A 26,482-nucleotide genomic window follows, 5' to 3' on the forward strand; every position below is an offset into this window, starting at 1 on the left:
CTGACTGAGCTACCCAGGTACCCCAATACAGTGTAGGTTTTTCAGTGGTCAGTATCATAGGGGAAAAAATATATGTAGTGCTTGAATTAAAGAGAAGAGAACACTCAGTAACATTTATAAAAAAGCAATTTCTTCACTTAACAATTTTGTTTGAAGGAAAGTTGAATATATATTCAGATTCATCATGATAATTGTTTAACTTCTAAATGAAGACATGTCAGCAATAAACAGCACCAAAAAGGCAGGGAGCAAAGAAATGTTGGGACTTGCACCTCTTTTCTTTGGATCCCTGGGAATAATTTTTAGAATTTCACTTGGCAAAATAGATGTTTCTACCATTTGTAGAAATCGGACAAGCAAATGATTGTTTGCCAGTTCTTGCCAGTGAGTTGGGTGGGCGCTAGGGCAATTTCTGTGCATGGGGCTGTATCAGACAGAGTTTCATCTCTCAACTGCTTGATTCTCACTAATTCATATGCACCTAGTGATTTAATCTAAACTCAAAAAAATAAAAAAACCTCTATCACAGTCAGGGCTGCTATGAGTTAAGCTTAATAACTCTGTGGAATAAATCTGAAAAGTTTGAACACATACACACATGTTTGCTCACTTACTATTGGACACTAAAACGCTGCTAAAATTTATCTCACTTTAGCTTCTCTCATCGTTAGAAAAACAAAAGTTACTACTTTGAAAAGTTTTCAACTTGATTAGTGTCTACAAATTAAAAATGTAAGCATTTTTAATACTAGTGGAAACTAGAATATGAAAGATATTTGGGCACCTGAGTGACTCAATTGGCTAAGTGTCCAACTCTTGATATTGGCTCAGGTCATGATCTCATCGTTTGTGGGTTTGAGCCCCTGTATCAACCTCTGTGCAGACAGTATGGAGCTCCTACCCCACTATGCTCTCTTTCTCTCTCTCAAAATAAATAAATAAACTTTAAAAATTTAGATTATTAAAGATATTTAAAAAGAATCACGTACTTCTCATTTGAGAAGTAATAAATGTGACAAAGAAAAAAGAAACAGTGCTTTTAAAATAAAAAAACTCGTTTAATATAAAGAACACACAAAAGTAAATTATGTGCTAATAAATTATTTGCTAATAAATAGCTAATATCTATATTATTATTGCCTGAATAAAAAAAGGAATCATCCAATGAAGAAGAAAGATGTTTGTTTGTAGAGTTGGATAGACTTGCTGCTTTGTGTTTCTCTATTGTTAAAATGCTGGAATGGTTGTTATTAATCTTGTGAGTTAATAGTAAAGGACTTATAATTTTTAGTTATTAAAATCATCTTACTATTTTATGTTAAAGCATTAAACATGTTTAAAATTCTCTGATTCAAGTAATGAAAAGTATCAAGATTATTACTAAGCAACACACTTGAAATTGAAATGATATATAAAGATCTTGAACATAAATAAAAATCATTTTAAACAACATTGAAACATTAATTAATTAACCCTGAATTTTCGAATCATATAAAAAGTTGATAACCATTAGAACCCATTCTTTAGGGGCCTGTGGGTGGCTCAGTCGGTTAAGCATCCGACTTTGGCTCAGGTCATGATTTCACAGTTTGTGAGTTCGAGCCCCGTGTCAGGCTCTGTGCTGACAGCTAACTCAGAGCCTGGAGCCTTCTTCAGATTCTGTGTCTCCCTCTCTCTGACCCTCCCCTGCTCATGCTGTCTCTCCCTCTCTCTCAAAAATAAATAAAACATTTAAAAAATTAAAAAAATAACTCATTCTTTATAAAAGGGATTCTTATGGATAAAAAACAATTAATTTAACAATCATAAAAGGTTTACTACCTTTTGACACACTAATTATTTTATAAAAACGTCTCCTAAACAAAAATTAAGCAGAAAAAATATACGTGAACAAAAATATTAATTTCAGTTTTATGTAAAAGTAATTTAAAAGATTATCATTTGTTATTGTCACTAATACAGAGTTTAAAATTAACATATATTAATATAAATTTTAAATAATATGATTTATAATGAACAGCATCTATGCCTATAATAGGAAAGCAGATAGAAAAATAAATGCAGAATAATATTTCAGTCTTCATACTTCCTAATATGACATTATTTCCTCATTGGCAACTTCTTAGCATAGGCCAGACAATTTTATAATAGCTTTTTTATTTATGTTTTTTTCTACTTATGCCAGCTAATTGATTTAGAATATTAAGATTTCCTGCATCCCTTTGACAGGCTCCAATTCTGCTAATATGTGATGATTCCTAACTTAGAATTTTCAAGACCAAGACTAATCCCTGGGAAGTCTTGGATCAACAAAGAAAATTCTTTCTAGCTATAGTTATCATTACTTGCCTTAGCATAGTGATAGGAAAGAATATTTCCTAGGAGGGGATTGAGTTTTATAAAACCTTCATTGAAGGGTGCCTGGGTGGTCCAGTCAGTTGCTTGAGTGTATGACTTTTGATTTCAACCCAGGTCATGATCCCAGGGTCATGGGATTAACCTGCATCAGGCTCTGCTCTAAGCATGGAGCCTGCTTAAGATTCTCTTTCTTTCCCTCTGCACCTTTCCCCAACTCTCACTCACTCTTTCTAAGTAAATAAAATAATAATAATAATAATAATAAAATTAAAAATCTCATTGAAATATTCTTCAAGAAAATTCTGATATAAGATAGTATCTTAAAATTATAAATGAAATGTGATATGTTAGATTGTTTTATTTAAATATGTGTCTACCTTGCTCTACACAATCCTAAGGCCTTAACCTTTGGTAACCCTGATTGAATGGGTCTTAAAGATCATGATATGATGCTGCACTTCAAAATATAATAATGAATATTGTGTAGAAATGTGAAGAAATATGTTTTTATTTTTTGTTTATTATTCTTATTTTAGAGAGAGAGAATGCACATAAGCAGGAGAGAGGGGAAGAGGGATGGAGAGAAAGAATGCCAAGCAGGGTCCATGTTCAATGTAGAGTCTGATATGTGGCTGGATCCCATGATCTTGATATCATGACCTGAGCTGAAATCAAGAGTCAGGATCTTAGCCAACTGAGCCATCCAGATGTCCTGAAGAAATGTGTGTGTGTGTGTGTGTGTGTGTGTGTGTGTGTGTGTGTGTTTTAATGTTTACTTATTTGTTTTTGAGAGAGAGAGAATGAGAGAGAGATCACAAGCAGTGATGGTCAATGAGAGAGGGAGACAGAGAATCCCAAGCAGGCTTCACACTGTCAGCACAGAATCGGACACCACTGGGCTTGAATTCCTTCATATAATGACCTAAGTCAAATTCAAGAATCCCACACTTAACTGACTGAGCCACCCAGGTGCCCCAGAAATGTGTTTTTAAATGAGACAAAGCTTTAATAAAATATATCTCCAGCCAAAATTAAAAATATTAAAGTAATTTTATGGAGAAAGCCTAGAAAGAATTTTAGCCATGAAAACATTGTATTATGATTTGGAAATTCATGAAATCATTTACTTTTTCAAAAAATTTATTAACACTTGCTACACTTCAAGTGTTTTTGTACGTAGAATTATGAGCAATTGCCCTCTCTATTTTTTTCTGATTTTTCCTTAAGATGGGAGGGCTATATGTTAAAAATACAATTATGATTGTTTTCATATGATACTAAATGAAACATTTGCTTAATTAAATAGGACGAAAAGCTTGGGGATAAAGGTTGTGACTCAGTTGAATGATAGCTGTATATATAAAAGTGTCTCTAAAAGTGTATATAAAAAAGTTCAAGGAATTGAAAAAGATATCATGATAGGGGAGAGATTGAAAACCTATAAAACGTTGGTAAAAGAAACTAAAGGATACCTAAATAAATGGAAATATATCACGCATTCATGGATTGGAAGATTTAATAGTTTTACGATGGCAGTATTACCCAAAGAATTCTATAGATCAATACCACTTCTATCAATATTGCAATGGCTTTTTTTATTTTGTTGTTTGCTTGTTTGTTTGTTTCTTGCAAAACTACAAAGGTAAGGATAAATATATAGGTCAAAGAAATAGAACTGAGTCCATAAATAAGCACCTACATTTAGAGCTAATGGATTTCAACAACAGTCCTAGGACCATTCTGTGAGGGAAAAAATAGTCCCTTCAACAAATGGTGGCAGAACAACTGAATATCTGCCTACAAAACAAAAACAAAAACAAAATAGATAAAAAATCTGGAACCCTATTTTATTCCTACAAAAAATAACTTAAAATGGATTGGCCATTTAAATATAACAGTTAAATGCATACACCTCTTAGAAGAAAACATATATAGAAATCTTCATGACCTTGTATTTGGCAGTGGATTTTGATATATAACACCAAAAGTACAATCAACAACAACAACAAAATAGATAAATTAAAAACTGTTGTTGATCAAAAGGCATTATCAAGAAAAATAAATCTACAGAACAGGAAAGAATATTGGACATCACATGTCTGATAAGGATTTTGTATTAGAGGTCTCCAGAGACACAGAACCAATAGGAGAGAGAGAGAATACATAGATGACAGATAGATACTTTTCTGATATTTTTAGATGTAAAATATTTTCTTCATTCTATTAGAATTCTATTATGTAAGATATGAAAAAATATTAGGGTGCCTGGGTGTCTCAGTCAGTTAGGCAACTGGCTTTTGATTTCAGTTTAGGTCATGATCTCACAATTCACAAGATCGAGCCCCATGTTGAGCTCTGTGCTGACAACATGGAGCCTGCTTGGGATTCTCTCTCTCCTTCTTTCTCTGCCCCTCCCATGCTTTTTCTCTCTCTCTCTTAAAATAAATAAATTAACTTTAAAAAATATTTAAATTTTTTTTTCTTTTTCTGGGACCATGAGACTGAAGTGTAAAAGAATTTTTTTTCTGGGATTTATTATAATTATTTTTAGTACATACTTCATCAAAAACAAATAAATGAAAAACTGTTAGCATTTATTGAATACAAAAAATTAATTGGAAATGTATTTCTTAATGAGATAAATGATCTTTTTTTCCTATTATAGCCTTTGGTATCCATCAATTAAAAGAAAAATGCTAAAAAGTGTCATATTTCTGCATATATTCTACTGCTATTAATCATTTATAAATGCTATCAACTGAGAGTTAATATTCATAGAAATAAATAGAAGTAATAGAAGTTTTCTGTTCTCAAATTCACTCTTTTTAAAAATCTTTCTGAGGTGTGCACTAAAAATTAAAATGTGACCTATTATAAAAAATTATCTTCATTAACTCATTAGCTTACAATTCAATTAGGTCTTCTCTCAGTCCATGAAAGTAAAGATTGTAAACCACTGCCTATGAAAGAAGTATTTGTTACCAAGGAATTGGCATCATTTTAGGTCTCAGGTTCTAGGAATTATGCCATTTTTTAAATGAATACTAAACAAATGACCATTAATCTTTCACTTAGAGGCACTACGCTTTATTTAATATATCTGGTGAAAGGATTGAAAGGATTGAAAAACTTAAATTAATGTTAGTGCTATTAAAAATTTCAACATAAATATTTTTAAATTATCACATGCTTTAACTATAGAAAGATAAACAGAAAATATAGATATAGAAATAGAGATATAGAGATATAAGTAAATGTAAACATAAACAAATATGGCTTCTCCAAAACAAGAAATGCCCTGAGGGAATTAAAACATGCAGAGAGCATTAAAATATATGAAGAATTTCAAGCTTGACAAAAATCTTCAAAAGCATTGGAAGTGTGGTAAGTGTTTGGTGATCCCAAACATGGTTTTTCAGAGTTGTAAATTTCCTCAGTTTACAAAGGAGAGACTGAGGACCAAGCAGCTAAAGTAATTTCTTTAAAGACAGTCAAGAATCAATATCAAGTCTTTCTGCGATTAAAAATCATGATCTAGCCTTGACCTTTAGCGTGTATCATTAGCATCTACCCTCCTTCCCCTCATCCCTGCCTTCTCCAATTATTATATTATTATGAGTCCTATCTCTACCCATCAGCATTACTCCCATGATATAACTAAACTTTCCATTTTAGGTTTTTCAAATTAAATTCAAATAATGACACCTATGTAAGAAAGATAAGAAAATTGGTCCACTTAACCTTCTTTCCACATCTCTGGTGTCTTTATGTTTGCTTGGCAGATGTCTTCTGGGGAAACATGGAAAACAAATAGAAATATATCAGGTGTAGTCAGAGATATGTCTCCATTTCTAGCACAGATTTACAGCATACTTTTGAAAACCATTAATTGTTCATTCTGCCACTCTTGTTTCAATGACATTATAATTCATTCTCAGATTGCTAGAGAAATGATCTGTTCACTGCCATTTCTATTACATGGCTGCAAAACATAACAGAGAAGTAATAAATAGCCACATACCAAGTGATAAATAACTTGTTTTCAAAACAAGATTCTGATTACTTGATTTAAAGAAGTGAAATGCAATAGTAAAGCATAAAACTGTTCAAATCTATTGAGGGATGTGGTAGTATTGTGTGGCTTGGTGAAATTGAATGCAGGTTTTCTGAGTTTCAATTAAAATGGCATAATTCATGGAAACATCTATTTAGTTGTATTGCATGCTATAATTTTTCAATTCTTATTTATAATTTTCATTTGAAACAAACTAAAGTAATCTTAAAGTGATTTAAACCATTTGTTTTTATCATCCTACATTCTAGGAAATATATTACTCTGCAATTACTAATTACAGACACAGGATAAAATATTTACTTGTCACTTATTAGTAATTACTTATAGTTGATGAACATGTCTTGGAATTTACAGTACTTCGAAATTGCTGTCACAGAGTAGAACAGGGAAATTAATTTTAGTTACTAATGCACACCTCAACTGAACCTCATACCAAGCGCTGTGGGACACATAAATATGATAAATATACCCGAAGTCTATTCCAAAGGCATCAAATAAAACCAATCATAGGATACTTGGAAGTGCTTTGTTCCTCTTTCAGTAGCAGTCAGAATTGTTGAACTTGAAAATATTCAGTACCAAGATTGAGAGGTCGCCTTCAGCCAGATTGGGCTTTTGCAGAATAAACAGAGTTGAAGTAACTACTGGAAGTCTGGATGTCACTGCTGGTATTTGAGAAAAGGAATTTTGAAGGCAGAACGTACTCTGGAGTTCAGGCTTCTTCCACTTCAAGAAAGTGTTTCTTTGCCTGTAATAATGCGGCCCCTTCTCTGCCTCCTTACTGACTGTGTGACCTTGTATAGGTCGCTGTACATTTTCAACCTGCTTCTTCCTTTGAAGAAATATGAAGTGAGACCCATTGCCTGCAAATGTCAAATGTCACGTCAGAGCTGAATGATATGAATCTGTAAGAATGCCTCTTTCAACACAAATTATTGAGTGCTACTTTGTTGATACAGGGACAAATAACTTATTATTCAAAATAAGTTTACCAATTACTTTGCCAATTATTTGCTGACAGGAATTATTTCTCAAACTTCTCTCTATATTCAAAGTAGTCATAATAAAAATAAGAGTTACAAATGTTATCATTTTCAAAGGGTTTATCACATACTTCCCAATATACAGTGAATATATGTCAAAGATCTAACTCATTGATGAAGGAAACAACAGAATGATAAAGAGACAGAATTCAAAAGTGTCTACTTTAGAAAATGGTGAAATAAGTTTACTAAATTAGATATAAAATGAATTGGGGCTCCTGGGTGGGTCAGTAGGTTGAGCATCCAGCTTCGGCTCAAGTCATGATCTCGTGGTTCATTCGAGCCCCGTGTCAGCCTCTGTGCTGACAGCTAGCTCAGAGCCTGGAGACTGTCCTCAGATTCTGTGTCTCCCTCTCTCTCTGACACTCCCCTGCTCATGCTGTCTCACTCATTCTTTCAAAAATAAATTTTAAAAAATTATATAAAACTTAAAAAGATAAAATAAATTCAGGTCCTAATAGGCAAGAAAATTATAACCTATTGGGTGTCTTTCTTACTAAACAGAAGTAATTTGTGTCTACATGTTAACATGTATGTTCACAGAACTTTGGGGCACTGATGAATAGGAAATGGTAGGTCAAACAAATGTACATTATTCCTGGAAAATTAATTATTCTTGTTGTGAATTTTAGACCATGAACAATAATGCAAGATGAGGCTGAAAATCATGCAGGCTTTCTTTTTCTTAGTTTCAAGTTTTGAATAATTTTTCTTAGCATCTGCACTATTATGATATAATTTCCTTTTTATAAAAGTAAATGGAAGGAAGGAAGAAAAGAAGTAGAAAGAAAGAAAGAAAGAAAGAAAGAAAGAAAGAAAGAAAGAAAGAAAGAAAGACAGGAAGGAAGGAAGGAAGGAAGGAAGGAAGGAAGGAAGGAAGGAAGGAAGGAAGGAAGAAAGAAAGAAAGAAAGAAAGAAAGAAAGAAAGAAAGAAAGAAAGAAAGAAAAGAAAGAAAGAAAGAAAGAAAAGAGGAGCAAAAAGTAGGGAAAGTGGGACGGAGAGAAGGAGCAAGGAGGGAAAGAGGTAATAAGGAAGGAAAGAGAGACAGAGAGAGAAAGAAAAAAAGAACATTTACTACATTGCTAGTTTACCTTGCTTTCTTTAAAAAATATATTGGTTGTCTCTGTACTCAGTAGCATTTTAGTTATATACTCAAATGGTCTGTAATACACATTTGAAATAGTGTGCTATAAATATCTTATTCAATTTATGGGTTTCTATCTTTTTTTATGAATTTACCAGCCATTGTTCTCGGGAATGAGAATAGTCTGTAATTGGAAATGTCATAATACCACTGAAAAGTAAATTTTTTATTCCAAAATATTTCGGTGGGAGTGAGGCAAAATTTATAATGGCAAAATACACTAGTATAAAATGAAAGAAAATAATTACAACTATATTAACAAGTAACTGATTATTAGTCCTTTAAAGTATTCTGCTGAATTTTCAGAATGGAAATGAATAAAGGAATGTTTTGTGTCTGATGGATTGGGTAATAATGTGCCTGGTAGTTTTGAAAGGGCTGATTTCCATATCATTCTGTGTTGATGTAGTTGAAGACTGGAGCAAGCACGGAGTCCTTTGCAATATATGATTGCATATATCCTATCATAAATTAAACCGTTCACCTGGTGACCTTATTCTCTCTCAACAGTATTATGTCTCATTGAAAGATGGCAAAGATCAGTGTTTTTTTGTTTGTTTGTTTAAAGAGGTTTATATACATTAACTCTTTCTCTTTGACATTTACCAGTTGTGTTTTCAAAAAAGGGGAAAAAACCAATCACAAGTTATTGTTAGAATAAAAGCACAGAAAGATATTTTGAAGTCAATGCCAAAATGCTTTTCAATTGTCAAGTTTTAACTTCATAAAAGACTGAGTTCAGTAAAAATTTAGGAATTTCACAAGAGTCATTGGAGTGCATCACAAGAGGAAATTATCCTATGGCTATAAACCCAAGTACTTAGTTTCAGGGAAATTATCAGGGTTTAAGTTGATTTTCTTCCTGCCAGATAGATATCACCTCTTCTTTGCTAAATCTAAAGAGCAAACTCAGTATCACTGAGTCTTTCCTCTACAGTCAGTGAGGAAGGTGACTGGGTGAGTGGGTGCAGTGGCAGGGCTTCTAGAGAAAATCAACTTAATTCTAGGAAATTGTGGCAGACCAGCCTTTGCTCAGTGTGTTTTAGTAGATCATGTGCCAAACATTTTGCATGCTTTTCTCTTTTAATCCAGAATTGTCATATGAGGGGAAACTCATAATCTTCATTTTTATAGGTTTGAAAATCAAAATGGAGATGTTAATTTAATTTTCTCCATATCACACAGCTAGTGAGCTTTACAAGCTGGGATTTGGACATATATAAGCCCACATCAGAGGTCATCAACAATTATTCTATGCCTTTGCTGGATTGAATGACCTAAGTATTAGCTCATTTAAGTAATAATTAAATCTTTTATTCTGAGAAACAATAAAAGCCTTTTGGCATTTTTTCCCTTCATGTGCAAAATAAGGATCTTAAAATCAGGAATACAGAAGATACCTATTTCTTCTGTGATTTTAGGTCATGTCCTGTGCTATTTTGCCTAAGAAAAAAATACATTTTCCAGCCTTACTTAAAATTGAAGATGATATCCTTATGTGGATTCTGTATGCTTCATATGATTTTTTTTATAACATGAAAAACACATAGACTCCTCTATGACTTTTCTCTTACAATTCATTGTTTAATGACATAGCATTACAATGCATTCGAAAATACTTATAAATGGTTTTGTATCTTGAATTCAGAATATCATCTACATACATTTGAAAGTTTAAAATATTGATCTACATAGGGATTAGTTATTCATTGTAGAGTTATTGTTGTATATACAAATGAATTAATAAATTCACCGTGTTCAATCTTCAGTCACTTGGGCAATGGCCTGCAGGCTAGGAATCACTGATACGGAAATCTGGATTATAGACAAACTCTAGGGCAGATACATCATTTTTTTCATAAAGGATAAGAAATATATTACTTTGCAATATTTAGTATGTAATATCAGATGGGTAATGGCACCCTCATTGTGTATATCAGAAAATTATATGTCATTTGAAATTCATTCTAAAGGTCCATCGGTAAGTGTAGTTTCACAGTTTAGAGGTGTATTAGTTTCCTAGGGCTGCCATAATAAAATATCAGACTGAATGTCTAAACAATAAAAATTATTTTTTTCACAATTCTGGTGGCTAGACAGTCAAGATCAAAGCATTGATAGGGTCTTTTCTTCTTCTTTTTTTTTAAGTTTTGGTGTCTTTGTATGGTTTTTCCCTCAGAGTGTGTCCAAATCTCCTCTTAGAAGGACCCAAATTAGATTGGAGTAGGCCCACCCTACTGATCTCAGGACACTTGAATTATCTTTTTTTTCTTAATTATCTCTTTAAAGACTCCCTCTCCAAAGGCAGCCACATTATGAGATAATGAAAGTTAAGTCTTCAAAACATGATATTTTTTTGGGGGGGTGGGAGAGCTGCAAAATAATTCATACACTAATAGCTTATACTTTTGGAGATTGAGGGTGAAGCCTTCATTCAATCATGCATAGCCTACCTATTAAGTATTTTTACCTATGCCTTATAAGGAACATTTACAGACTATATTATTTTATTTTAATTTATCTTCACAAAAGGGAACTGGGCTAAAACAATTAATAAAAGAGATCATGGAATAAAAATAAGAATCTAATCATCCAAAGTTAAGTAGAAAAACAGAAAGTCACAGTTGGGGTCACCTGGGTGGCTTAGTCGGTTGGGCATCAGGCTTGGGCTCAGGTCATGATCTCACAGTTTGTGGGTTCAAACCCCATGTCAGGCTCTGTGCTGGCAGCTCAGAACCTGGAGCCTGCTTCAGATTCTGTGTCTCCCTCACTCTTTGCCCCTCCCCTGCTCTTGATCTGTCTCTGTCTCTCAAAAATAAATAAATGTTAAAAAATTTTTAATTAAAAAATAAAGAATAAATTTGAAAAAATCACAGTTGACTAATTTTTTTCCTTATATGAGCTTTTTCTCACTTATATAATGAGGTAAAATCAGTGAAAGATATTAAGAGAGGTACAAGGATAACTCACAGGTTTTCTTTCTCTTATCATTAAATCCTTTTCTGCTAAATCTTTTTTTCTTCGTTCTAATCACATTCCATTCAGTGCTTTGTTGGGAAAACAGCAAAAATGAAGCTGTAGCACCATCCATAAGAGAAAAACTTTTGTTGACATAGATGTGGGGAAAAGGCAATAGTACCAGTTCCTACAACTACCTTTAATCTTGATTGAAGTCAATCACAAAAAAGATCCCCAGAACTCAGCCATTTTTATATTCGTGGTTAGTTTACTGCAATGAAACAGGACAGAAGAAATCAGCAAAAGGAGAGGTTCCTGGGGCAAAGTCCAGAGGAAACCAGGCATAAGCTTCTATGTGTCCCTCCCATCAGAATAGCTGAATGAGCTTAATTCCTCCAGCAATGATGTGTGTGTAACAAGTGCAAAGGTTTGCCAACCAGGGAAGTTCCACTGAGCCTGGTTTTCCAGAATTTATTGGGGTCAGTCACTCCACTCACAATCATGGAGTCAGTGCCTGTGTGACTGACGTTAGTTACTGAGGCCCTAGACTCCCAGATTGAAAGCAGGTGTTCACCATAAATAACATTATTAGTATAAACTATTTGGATAAACTGGTACAGTATGTCACAAGGCCTCAGGCATACACAAACAACCTTATGAAACAGAACATTCTAAGAGCTCAGTTCTAGTCATTAAAATAAGCCTTTCTGAGGAACTTATAGAAGGAGGGCAACATAGTCCTGCTGAGTTAACTCTTTCCTGCACCACAGTGGCCTGAGTCCATATTTTGGAGACTAAATCAATCAAATTTGGAGTGTGAATCAGGAAAAATGAATGAGGTGAATCATTGTGAAGATTTACTTAAGTCTGTAAATACAAATAAATAAAAATCAGAGCCTGGGAAAGTGGGAGCATAGCAAAAATCCAGAGGAGAACCTCTTAATGAAGGGATTAAAAAATGAGAATATTCTTAAAATCACTGTTGCCTGATACCAGTTGTATGACTTTAAGGATGTGTGAAATGACTTAAAGGAATCACCTACTAATGCAAATCATTTTTACAAGAAACCTCTCGGGGTTTACAGCTGTATCTCTAAGCTAAAGCGCACAGACTCAAAACTGGTTCTCTGAATGAGCAAATTTATAATATATAAGTGCATACCATCTCAAAATATTTCTCACATTGACCTTAGTCTTGTTCAGTGATTAAAATAATTAGCAAATTTCACCACAGAACTTCCTCATAGAAATGTTACTAGGCCACATGCCAAATGTGGCCTAGTATCTACTCATGGCTTAGTTAAATTACATTTGGAATCTTATACTATCAGTGTCATTGGTGAGAGAAGTATTCTATGACCAAGGTTACCTGGACTCATATGGGCAATGTAATCAAACAGAGTCTATTAATTCCACAAAGTTAAAATCTCACCATGTTCCTGGATCCCATCTCTGTTTAAGTTGGTAGAGTGTAAAGTATCTACCATTATTCGTTTAAGCTTATTTTTCCTTCTTGTCCTCTCTGACTACAAGGTACACTTATTCCTCATGCATGTAAGTATTTAACTCCTTGAGGTCTTCCATCTACTCTTTCATTAACTTCCCATGCTTACTTTAACAAATTAGCACACACTTCATGGCTTAAAACAGTACAAATTATTTCTCTTATCATACTGGAGACAAGAAGTCTGAAGTGGGTTTCATTGGGCCCAAATCAAGGTTTCAGATGAATTGTACTCCCTTAGGAAAGTCTAGGTAAAAATCATTTTCTTGCTTTTTCCAGCTTCTGGAGACTCACTTTGTTTCATTGACTCATGGCCCATCACAGCATTGCCTTCTCTGCCCCTGATTCCATTATTACATTGCCTTCTTCTTTTCTCTCTGTCAAATCTCCCTCTGACTCCATCATTGTATTTAAGCTCCACCCTCATTTCCATCTCCTTAACTCAATTACATCTCATAATCATGATACCTTAATCTTATCTTAATGCATATCAAAGCCCATTTCTCTATGCAAGACAATCCACATATGTTATAAGGATGAGAACACAAATTTCCTTGCAGGTCATTATTCAGCCTACCATATCTGTATACAACAGATATGCACTCTGATCTTTCCCTTTGTTCAATGACTATTATTCAAAAAACACTTCTTGCTTCATCTTTGTATTTTCTTGCCATTTATAAATTGCTAGGTGAATGGACTGGGATTCTTAATTATTTCAAGTGTCCAATCAGGTCAGTTTTATGATTGGATGGTAACTCATGAATGTACCTGAGTAGTGAAAGCACTTAGTACATTCAGATAGTACATCTATTGAAACTGAAGGAAACCTTCTACAGTTAGCACTGCAGGTTTGAAATAACCACATTAGGCAATACACAATAATTTATTACATTAGAGTTTTTGATAAATGATACAGGGATGTTTCAAATGAAAAGGTAAACAGTGTTTTTCCTTTGGAAGAATGTACATTATCAGCAGAGAAGTTTATGCTTCTCTGTTGTGACAATAAACTTGAATTCTGTCTAGGATAAATGCTTTTCTGATTCCTGGAAGCAGTTTTATAAGTAAACATTTAGCTAAAGCATAAAATATAACTGGAAATGTATAAAAACCATAAGGGTAGGGCTTCATGAATTTTTTCCAAAAGTGAACAAATCCCTGTAACAAACACCCACGTCAAGAAATGGCATATTACCTGCTTGGAGCTGCACCAGCCTTGCTGGATGACACAGTCACAGTAAGGAAATGGCAGACGTGCACGGCTCCTGCCATGAGAGGTGGAAACTGGCATCTCCTTCTGCTACTACTGCTCATGTGAGATTAAGCCTGTTGCTATTGAATAGGCCTCACAATGTTCCAAGTCAGACCGATATTCCCCACACAGATACCTCATGGGAAGAAGCATATTCCCACCTCTATATAGAGAAATTTAAACAAAGCATTGCAGATGTTTGTCGAAAGGCTCTCCTAAGGAGTTAAAGAACACAAGAATAATATTTACTCTGGCCCAGAAAAAAAGAGCCTAATCTAGAAATAAGAAACAAACAAGAGCCAGGCATAAGTTACTGTCCATACAATGGGCTAAGTTGGTGCCCATTGTGAGGATTGGTAAGAGTAGTTACAACTTAAACTCATATGCAAAGGCCAGCTCATCAAGGGTGCCTATGGATCTTACACCTTCAACATCACAGAGCAAGGTTGACAAAAGGTTTACTTACGAACCATCTCCAATACATTCTTCCTCTTGTGAGCCAGACAGAATGCCTCCTAGCCTGTTTATGCCTGAATCTTAGCGTTATTGTTATAAACCAAGGTGTTTGCTATCTGCTTCTCACTGAAAACATCCTGCTGTCTTCTTAGTTGTAAGATTTACTACCGGTTCAAACAAATATGTCTGTTACCTGATTTTCACTGAGAATATCCTGTTATCCTATGATGTGTAAATTACCTCATTGTAATTAAAGTAGTTCTGCAAAAAATGCCTCTGTAAAACCTGTTTCTGCACCCTTTTCAAAGCATCTTTATCACTGAGAATTATTTGTAAAACTTCCACTTTTTGATGTCATAAATCTATAAATAAAGGCACCAAACCTGGCAAGAGAGAGATGCTAGACTGGTGATCACCCAGGCTCTCTCGCCGCCATTTTCGCCGATGCTATTGCCTCCTTCAGGGGACCCTGGACCAGCCAGAGCTGGAATCCGAAGATTACCAATGAATCAGTAAGAGTTCACCTGAGGAAGCTGACTTACTATGAGAAATAAGTAAATAAAGAGCATGTGGCAGGAGCATGGTAACTGAAGGGTTGGAATGAAAAGCCAGAGGGTGATGGAAAATGTTATTAGTCAACCTGGCGAAGACACGAGTAGGAAGAGATAACTTAGAGTTAGCAAGGAGATTAAGAAAAAAAAATCAACATCTGCAGCTTCCAGAATAAGACTGTGAGTGGGAATAATTTAAAAAGCCTTATGAGATGCTGTTGCTTTGATGGGGCGCCCACCATGTGGTCTATAGCCAGGGGTCTGGTGGCGGGTCCAGAGTCTCTGCCATTAGGACTAGCAGTCAGAAAGATGAGCTGAATGTAGGGTAGATGAAAGAAAAGATAGTCTAGAACCTGCAGGCACCACTGTGTCTATCCATCCCCATGGCTAACTATGACAACTTTCCAAGAATAATGGCAACTGTTGGTGTTGAACTTCCTCTTTTGTTTAATTTTTTTAATGTTTTTTTTTATTTCTTTTTGAGAGACAAAGAGAGACAGCGCAAGCAGGGGAGGGCCAGAGAGAGAGGGAGACACAGAATCTGAAGCAGGCTCCAGGCTCTGAGCTAGCTGTCAGCACAGAGCCTGACACGGGGCTTGAACCCATGAACCATGAGATCATGACCTGAGCCAAAGTCAGACGCTTAACGGACTGAGCCACCCAGGGGCCCCTCTTTTGTTTGATCTTACCTTGGAACTATACCAAAAGGGGATGGAAATATAATCATATAGTTTAATCCAGTTAATCTAGTACAATCAAGCAAATGAGTGTCTCAGATCCCCCCTACCCACTTGGTCCATAGCCCCATGCTGCCATTCATTACATCTCCCAGGGGTAACCACGATGTTAACCTCTAACAGAGACTATGTTTGCCTGGTTTGTACTTTATGTGAATGGCCTCATAAGGCACACATTTGTGTCTGGCTCATTTTGCTCAATATCAACTTTCACCGAGAGTAATCCGTATTCCTGTGTATGGTTGCAATTCATTCATTCTTATGGTTATACACTATTCCATTGCATGAGTAGATCATAAGTTGTTTTTTTTTTTTTATTTTAACAATAGTGAACAGAAGTTTGTTTCCATTTGGGGACTATAACTAAAATTAATGGTATGAATATTGTATATATAGAGAAAGAGCTATATATTCTTGTTTGGCATATGCTTAACAATATAAATTTTGGCACAAGAGATATGTATATGATTAGTTTTCTAAGTAAATAGTTTTACCAAGTAAGTAGCTAATTAGCCTCTCAAAACAACCTTTTTAGTTTGCATATGGATAATAATATTCAACTCTAGTTGAATTAGAGTTTTAACTAGTAGTAGATAACTTCAACTCTAGTAGGATTATTGTGAAGTTGAAGTCATATTCCATGTCAACACACCTATGAGCCTGTATGTAACAAGTCCTAAATAAATGAGGACTGATTATTATTTAATATATGTTCATAGTTTGATGATCACATATCAGTGTTCATTTTTTCAGGCAACATTTCATAATCACACTCAATATTCCCAACATCACATTATGTATCCCAGCCAATGATAAATATAGGCTCCATTGTCAGTTGTCTCTTGATAATCACAAGGAGTAACATGACTGGGAGGATGGGAAGGTATACACCATCCACACTAATTATGCCTCAAAGCATCAAGTAGTAAATTCTCTGAATAATATTTGAATGATCTCATTTGAAACAGGGAATAGTAGAGGTGTGGAGAAGGGAAAGTTTTAGACTAAAGGTCTGGATACTGAATTCCCACTTAGAAGATGTGAATTTTGACTGTAAGTTCAAATTCACTTTTCAATCCTGATGACCTAACATCTTGCCTTAGCGGCACCTGAGTGGCTCAGTCAGTTAAGCTTCCCACTTTGGCTCAGGTCATGATCTCATGGTTGGTGGGGTCGAGTTCTGCATCGGGCTCTGTGCTGAATGCTTGCTAGGAGCCTGGAGTCTGCTTCAGATTCTGTCTCCTTCTCTCTCTGACCCTCCTCACTCATTCTCTGTTTCACTCTATCTCTTAAAAAGTAAATAAATGTAATTTTTAAAAAATTTTTGCCTTAGATCACAATAAAATGAGCCAACCAGGGTGCCTGGGTGACTCAGTTAGTTGAGCATCTGACTTTGGCTCAGGTCATGATCTCAGGGTTCATGACTTTAAGCCCCGTACCAGGATCTGCGCTGTCAGTGTTGAACTTGCTTTGGATGCTCTGCCTCCTGCTCTCTGTTTCCCTCCCTTGCCCATGTTCTCGCTCTCAAAAATAAACAAACCTTTTTAAAAAGTGAAAGAAAAATAATAACACAAAACTGACTTAATGAAGGTTAGTGAAGGAAATGGGTTTTTAATTATTTATTCAACAAGTATTTAAAGAGCACCTAGAAGCTGGTAAAAAAGAGACAAAGTGTTAACCACTCAAAGATTTTGTATTCCAGTTTGAAGACTAACAGTAAATAGACTAATAATAAATCCATTTTATTAATGTCAAACAAGGAAAAGTTCTCTAAAAAATGAAAAAGGCAGAGACAGCAGATTGAGAGAATGACCTTGCTAAGAAGTATCTTTAAGGAAATTTGATTAAGAAAACATTTGAGAATACATTCTAGATCATGTACATTATGTCACCATAAAGAATAGCAGACACGATGTGGGGCACAGTCTAATGCACAAATACACATTACTAGGTACTAACATTAAACTCCTGTCCACATTTGACAATTTAAAAAAAAAAAAGCCCACAAATTTAGAGAGAAGATATAGTATTTGCCAGACCTTGACAAATTTCAGAGAATAATTATTGATGCTTAAAACTTGACTAAGGAAAATTTAGCTCTGATAGTTGATTCTCATATTTTCTCACATTATTACAATTATAAGTTGTCAAAGAGAGAAGATAAACTTAAGTCATTAGGCATAGTAGGGAGAGAGGAATGCCAGTATAATTTTGTGTTTTTATTCTTGCTGACTTATTTCCAGATCACAATTTCTTGACTTCAGGAACAAAATGTTTTTTTAACACCAGCCCCACCTGCCTTCAGAGGATTCGGCTGGGAACCCTGTCTGTAGCACAATGACTAATTGCTAAATTAATAAAGGCATTGCTGCTCCCACAACATAAGCGCTTAGATTTTTCTGTCCTCAATATATGTGATGTATCATTTTCTCTGACTGCTCAGATGATGTAATTCTTTTCACATTATATCCCTCCACTGTAATTCATATCCTTTTAAAAACCATTACTTTTCAAGAAGTTTCATCATGGGATTGGTAATTAGGTGCCACATAAAGGGAAAGAATGTGAGGTAGAAACCTGGCCTCAATGCTTCCTGAGTATAAGATCTTGGCCAATTTATTTAATTCATTTAAGGAATACTTGTGAAATTCTTATTATATGCCAAACTTTCAGGATATTTAAGTTTAAAAAAGAGACAAAAATATCACCCTGTTCAGAATTTCCCTGAATGACTGGATTTCTAATTGGGAAGAATTATAACATTAACTATCACATGGGTGACAGAGGGATTAAGTGAGATTATAGAAAGACTTTGGTGTTGAACAGATCTAGTTGTCCCACTTTTTTTGTGTGAATTTCAAGCAGTTTTTTTTAAGCTCAATTTCTTCAGGTGTAAAATGTAGAGTTTTTGTGATAGAAAGAAATTATATAAATTTATAAATATTTGAAGTTATATCAAATCCTGTAAGGCAATAAATAGTCAATAACATGTGGCCATTATTATCTGTACAGTCATCTCTTAAATACTAGCAGTATACAAGGTTTATTTATCCTTCTGGGATCTTTCTAGTGCATATCCATACCGTGTTTGGGATATTTTTATTTCTAATTACCTCTTGTCTATATTACATTGTTTTCTATTTTCATATGAGACATGTTCTTTATTTTAAAATATTTTTTAATGTTTTATTTATTTTGGAGAGCTGGGGAGGGGACAGAGAGAGAAAGAGAGAGATAAAGAATCTGAAGCAGGCTCCAGGCTCCCAGCTGTCAGCACAGCACCCAATATGGGAATCTACCTCATAAACCATGAGATCATGACCTGAGCCAAAGTCTAAAGCTTAACTGACCGAGCCATGTAGACGCCCCATATTTTCTAATATCAATTATCCCAGCTGACTTGTGTGTTCAAGAGTTTCTACTTCATTCCTTACAACCATGTTCATGCATACTCATATTTCTTATTTTTGATAAAAATAAGTACATACATACATCAATGAACTGTATGTACATACATACATATACAGCCCTGCTTTGATGGTGTGCCTCATTTCTACATAATGTAGTGCCATTCCCCATATTTTGTAGGCAAATTATTTTCAAGTATATTTTTTATACTTACTATTTTTGCTTTGTTAATTTCTTATGCATTCTTAAATTCACTACAATTTTGATTTGGAAACCATCCCTTAACTAAGCTCCTCTTAGCACTGCTACTGTTCACCTTCACCATGGACAGTTTTTAACCTTACATTGTCTTACCGTGGTCAGATTTGACACATCAATGCCTCCCTTGAATTTTCTTATTTATTTATTTTTTGTTTTATTGTTTTAATTATTTTTAATTTAAATCCTAGTTACTTAACACACAGTGCAATATAGGTTTTAACACCCATGCCACCACACTACTGATTTTTTCTGTCTTACTTTATATATCTCATTCTCTCTTACTTGTAATTAAATTATAACATTCCTCAGGCTTCTGTCCCAAATCCTATTTCTTCCTATTTTATATACTCCATCTGGTCAATTTAATTCACTTCCATAGATTAAATTACCAATGTTAGAGGTGGTTGTCTCCCAAATCATTCTCTTGCTCAATTTTTTCTAATGCACAGCAATACAACCATTTGTTTCCTGCTCACTTTGAATGACTATCATACAGATTTCTCAAACTCAGTACCTATCGTATTGAACTTACTTGCCATTAATCTAATCTGATTATATTTTCAATAAGTAATACAATCATCTTTTCAGTTATCAAACTCAGTAGCGCTAGGAGAATCCTCAGTTCTTCCGTTATCATCAGCATTCAGTGAATAACCAAGCCTTGTCATTTTTGCATTTAATTATATCTCAGATCTCTCCCTCCCGCTCTGTCCATTTGGATTTCTCTCTTATTTCCTTCACACACTGCTGCCAGAACCTTGTAATTTGTCTTCTCACCTTTTTTTTTTTTTTTTTTTGGTTCTCATCAAATTCATTCATCACAATTTTAAGAGAGAGACCTTTCTGACATGAATACTAACATCTTTCTGCCCGGTTAACATCCTACTGTGAGGTAAGATACAGTGCTAATACATAAATATGACCCTCAAGTTTTGTTCACAATCTGGTCTTGAATTAATTTCTAGCCCCTCATTCTTAGTATATTGTAAACACTTGCTGTACCCGTGGGGGAAAAAAAATTGATCTCTTAGTTTTTGCACAATTTCCCTTATTATAGCCTATCTCTAGAATACATGTCCCTTTTCCCTTTTCCTGGATTTTTCTTACATGGTCTTCAACTTTGAGAGTAAGCATCTTCTCACCATGGACGCCTCTCCTGACCTTATGATGTGCTCTGAGCCCCAGGAGAGCCCCATGTTCCCATGACACACTTTTTTTCAGGATGACCTTTATATTTTACTGTAGCTACATGTATAATCATCTCAGCTTTCTGCTGATCTGTCAGGTTTGTAAGAAATTCAATATTTTCCCGGCAGCAAGCACTGATGACTATATTGTACTCAGCCAGTACATATTTATTTAATGAATTTATAAATGAATAATGTCCAATATATTGTGCATACTTAGTTCTTTTATTGAATGGGGTGACTGAATGTTAATTGTTACTATTCAATGTTCTATCGAATCACTTTTCTAATGTTCTTTTTAGATTTGTCCTAGTAGATTTATAATTACTTAATAATTATCAAACTTCTATTTCCCTTTCTCTGCAAACACAAAACAGACATTTTTCTTTAAAAAACAAAAAAAAAGGTGTTTGGGCACCTGGGTGGCTCAGTCGGTTAAGTGACTGGCTTCGACTCAGGTCACGATCTCACGGTTCATGGGTTCGAGCCCCGCATGGGGCTCTGTGCTGACAGCTAGCTCAGAGCCTGGAGCCTGCTTCAGATTCTGTACTTTGCTCTCTCTCTTACCCTCCACTGCTCGCACTGTCTCTCTCTGTCCCTCAAAATTAAATAAAAAACGTTTAAAAATTATTTTAATTAAAAAATTGTTGATCAGTAAAAAAATATCTTTGAGGCTTTTGTCAATGGACCTTTTCCTTATCCCTTTAAATTACAGTTTTGGATATAAATCATATTTAATCTAGATCTAAAATAGAAACCTTATAAAACTGTACGTTTCTTAATCAATGGAGATCTCAAAGGATTTCTTTTCTTTTTTTTAAAGATTAATTTTTTTTTTAATTTTGAAAGAGAGTGAGAGAGAGTTTGAGAAAGAGTGAGTAAGGGAGAGAGAGAATCCCAAGCAGGCTCCATGCTGGCAGCACAGAGACAACGTGGGGCTCGATCTCACAAACATTGAGATCGTGACCGGTGCAGAAACCAAGAGTCGACTCAACCAACTGCGCCATCCAGGCGCCCCTTAAAAGATTTATTTTCTATCGCTATGAGTTCACAGATATAATTGGCTGTCTTTATGATAAATACAATTTAAGAGAGCTGATTATATATTTGCAGTTGGATTTGAGTGATATTTAAACCAAGATGAGAAGGGACACGAGGGAAGCTGAGTGACTTGTGAATGAGGTGGCAGGTTGTTGTAGTGTGTTGTTGGATACCCTCCAGGGAGAACTTTGCAACCTCCCGAAGCTGCCCAACGAAGTTTTAACCTGATAGAAATAAAGATGAGCATCTCTGCTATGTTTCAGTGGCAAAATTAAAAGATAGCATGACCAAATCATTGAAAGGGACATTGAAAAATCTACTAGTTTTGTCATTTGCCTTCAGGGATTACAATGGCTAAATCACATCAGACACATGGTTAACTTTTTTAAAAAATAATTTTCACAAATAAAGATAACTCAGTAAAATTTGGATGTAACTATAAGTCATGCATTTAGTTACAGAAGATAAAATATGGAGATTAATCAGAGATAATGATTTCTTCTTGAGTACTAGAATGCTCTAGTTTAAAATACACACTTAATCGTAAGTGTTTTATAAAGATGGAAATAAATGTACTTTGTGAAAAGTAATTCAAGTGAGCATTGTGTTTTATAAAGAAAATAAACTCTGTTATGTTTGATCAAAGTGAATGTGTTATTACAAGATTATTTTATCTTCTTGAAAGTCACAAACAATACTTGATATTAAATCAACGTGCAGACATATTTTTTAAACAACATGGGAGACCAGACAAAAAACCTGGGACAGAAGAAAAGGAGCACAGGAGCACAGTTTAATTACTAAACCTTTCCTTGCTGGTTTTATTAAAAAAAAAACAAAAACCAATCATTAAAATAGGATGTTTAGGGAAATGATGAAGCACTTGATAGTTTTGTTTCTGGTATGATTATCCTCTACAGTTTTTCACATCATATGATATTGCTTAAAATGTTACTCATTTTACTGACTCCCCAAGAATAATTCCCTGTGTTGAAGTAAAGAACTATTTTCGGATCACTGTGCTTACTGTTTCCTGAGTGGGAGAAACATGTGTTTCTGTTGCCAAAACTTTTCTCCAGATGCTCAGGTTGCTTGAGGTTATAGGGCCGTTTATAATTAATGAAGGCAATCTATTAAAAAGAGGAATAAATTAACAAGGAAGGTTGGAACTGATTCTTCCTAGATGATTATGCACATTTTATCTCTGCTTTTAATCTCAACCAGAACTCAAAATTAGGCAGATGATCAAAATCAAAATGATTGTTACAGTCACTCATCTCAATGATCTGCATTCCATGGCATGCTACTGACTTGCTCACAGCCTGCCCTGGGAAACCTACATGTCTGGGCAAACACAGGCTTTCAATGTCTTGGACCCAGACAGCCATGATTAAGAATTACAGATAAAAGCATGTAGGGAAGTAGGAGTTGGATCTGAGAAGATCTTCCAGTGTCTTTTGAGGTTTTTTTAGTATTTAAGGGAAGCAAAATTAAAACAAGACCTTTAAGTGCTCAGTTGTTTGTTTTTTAACTCCTAACTAGCATATGGTATTCCTTGGGTCAAAAATAATATGTCATTCTCTGATACTAACTCAGTGAGATACTTTGGTGCGTATATAAGCATTTTGCCAATTTCCTATCCCTTAGTTTCATTAGGCCCTGTTTTAATTGTTCCTACTTTTTTTTTTTAGTTCAGCACCTTCACAAATAGCTTCTAAAATCCAAACTATTTATTTCACTGAAATTATATTTTGCTTATTCAAGTTTCATTATCTCAACTGTCTCTGAGCACAAAAGTACACTTTTTTCTGTATTGAGATCTAGAACATTTTCTATTGCTCTCTGTATTTAGTGCTGGGCAAAAACATATGAAATCTGAAAACCTGCACTGTAATTCAACACTGGGCCCATAGAACTGGGAAAGCACAATGTTCACACAGTTACACACTAATGGCTTTCTTATAAATAAGCAGAATATATGTTAACTATTTTATTCAACTATTAGTGAGTGAAGAAATAAAATGTTAAAGCTGATATTTTCAAAACTTTTTTATGTTTATTTTTGAGACAGAGAGAAACACAGCATGAATGGCAGAGGGACAGAGAGAGAGGGAGACACAGAATCTGAAGCAGGCTCCAGGCTCTGAGCTGTCAGCACAGAGCCTGACATGGGACTCCTACCCACAAACCATGAGATCATGACCTGAGCCAAAGTCAGATGCTTAACTGCCTGAGCCACCCAGGCACCCCAAGCCTGATTTAAAGAGAAGACCTATATATCTATAGGCAATTCATGTATTAATATTAGAATAAAATTGTTGGGTGAGATGCAAATTGGTTACTCATTGTCCTATAAAACTGTTGTCTTAGAGGACAATAAAATGTAAAACTTTTTAATTATCTTTTCTACTGGACAGAAAGTACCAACATTGTTAGAGATAAAAGTTTACCAGTTAAAATGTAATTTTACCAAGTCTCATACCTTTAATCAATGATAAAGACTACTTTGAGCAAAGTATATCTTTTTAGATAAGCCATCTTTGAGTCTGTCCCTGCAGGACTATAAGGGACAGGGCAGGGTGCTCCAAGAAAGGCCACATTGTCATAAAGATTCTTTTTGTGTTAAAAGAAATCAAACCTGACTGGTTCAGGAAAAGCTCTTCACCTTTTCTACAACTACCCAAAAGAATTTAGATAGAGCAGCTGCTCCAAGAAGAGATCTATCACTCTAGATAACCACATGGTGAAATGAGCTGGGTCTGATAGACAGGGAGGACTCTAGCAAGGCCTGTTTGATGAAAGCCATCCAAGTCCCATTGTTTCTGAGCAGCCCTACAAATGTTAGTTTACCAAATATTTACTCTTTTTCATCTTCCTGTGAATTGCATTCCTTCCTTTTGAAGTCCCAGACCCCTACTTCCTTCTCCTTTGTTCGGAATGGCATACATACCTCGTTTTCCCTGACTCTCTGTGGAATTTCCATGTCCGTGTGGATTCCCCTCACATACAAAATTATTTTTTATTTTCTTCTGTTAGTTTGTCTCACATTGATTTGATTCTTAGGTTGAAGGACCTTGAAGAGTCGAGGCAAATTCTTTCTCCCCATAGGACCTTGTAATGTGATGCTAAATTTTAGTCATTTTTCCAGTTCTCTATTCTTTTTAACGGCACTTAATAAAGTTTTCAATAATCTGCTGAATGCACAGTATGAGTAAAAGATACCAGAATTCCTTCACAAAATCAATACAGCAAGCTAATGAGCTTTATGTGTGTGTCACAGCTGATAAATAAAAGACAAAACTTGAGCTCTCAAAAATGTAAGATTTATCAAGCAATTTGCAAATATAGAATAATATGAGAATAAAATGATCACATATAATTCTATAAGATATTTTTTGAAAGGTTGGGAAATAAATGTTGGAATGACATGTTATTCAAGAACATTATGGCATTTAATCCCCATTACAATCTTCTGGGTTAGGCATTAATACTGATTTTAAAAGTGAGAATACACACACTTTTAAAGGTTAGATAATAGAAAGATCTAAGTCATGATAGGGTTGTTCAAAGATGTAGATTTTCTTTTATAAGAAGTAGACAGGGAGGAAAGAAAAAGTCTCTCATTTTAAAATGAGAGAATTATTAGAATTCTCAATCTGTCTACCATTAAAAAAAAAGACAACATAGAAACTGAGACTATTCTATTTACTGTAGTACAGTTAATACTTAAATTTCTTCATGTCTTCCTTCTTTTACTCTCTAAGCATACTCATTTTCTACAGAAACAGAGAGTCTTAAAACAATATAGGTAATCACTTATTGGTTAGAAAATTCAATACCCCTTTTCCTCCTTAAGTTTATATTCATTTCATAAGATAGTCATGTCAAGGCACCTGAGTGGCTCAGTTGGTTCAAAGTCTGACTTCAACTCAGATCATGATCTCGTAGTTCACAAGTTCAAGTCCTTCTCTGCCTCTTTGCTGACAGCTCAAAGCCTGGAGCCTGTGTCTTTCTCTGCTTTCGCTGCCCTTCCCTCACTCACGTTCTATCTCTCTCTTTCTCAAAAATAAATAAACACTTAAAAAAAGAAAGTCATGTCAATATTCTGACTGACAGGTTATAAATTTCCATAGCAGCCTTACAGATTAGCAGTTATCCTTAAATATAACTATGTTAAATTTGAGATGCAGTAACTGTATGATCATTGTCTAGTATATGCTAGCAAATGGTTAACTTCTTGTATCTCCTTAATTAGTTGTATATTACCTACTCAGTGTTCCTTACTATGTGATGTGGTATTAAAGATTTTTCCGTCTCAATATTAACTTCTTTTTCTTTGTCTTTTGATCTGTGCTTTTCAAATTACCTTTCTACATTTCTCTGAGAACTTTTGCCCCATAAAAACTATTATCAAACTAATAATACATTTCATCACAATTGTTTTGTATCATCAATACTCGGCCTTCCAAATATGGTTTTGTTTTATTTTATTTTAATTCACTC

Source organism: Suricata suricatta, chromosome 9, assembly GCF_006229205.1.
Source record: "Suricata suricatta isolate VVHF042 chromosome 9, meerkat_22Aug2017_6uvM2_HiC, whole genome shotgun sequence".
Classification (NCBI taxonomy): Eukaryota; Metazoa; Chordata; class Mammalia; order Carnivora; family Herpestidae; genus Suricata; species Suricata suricatta.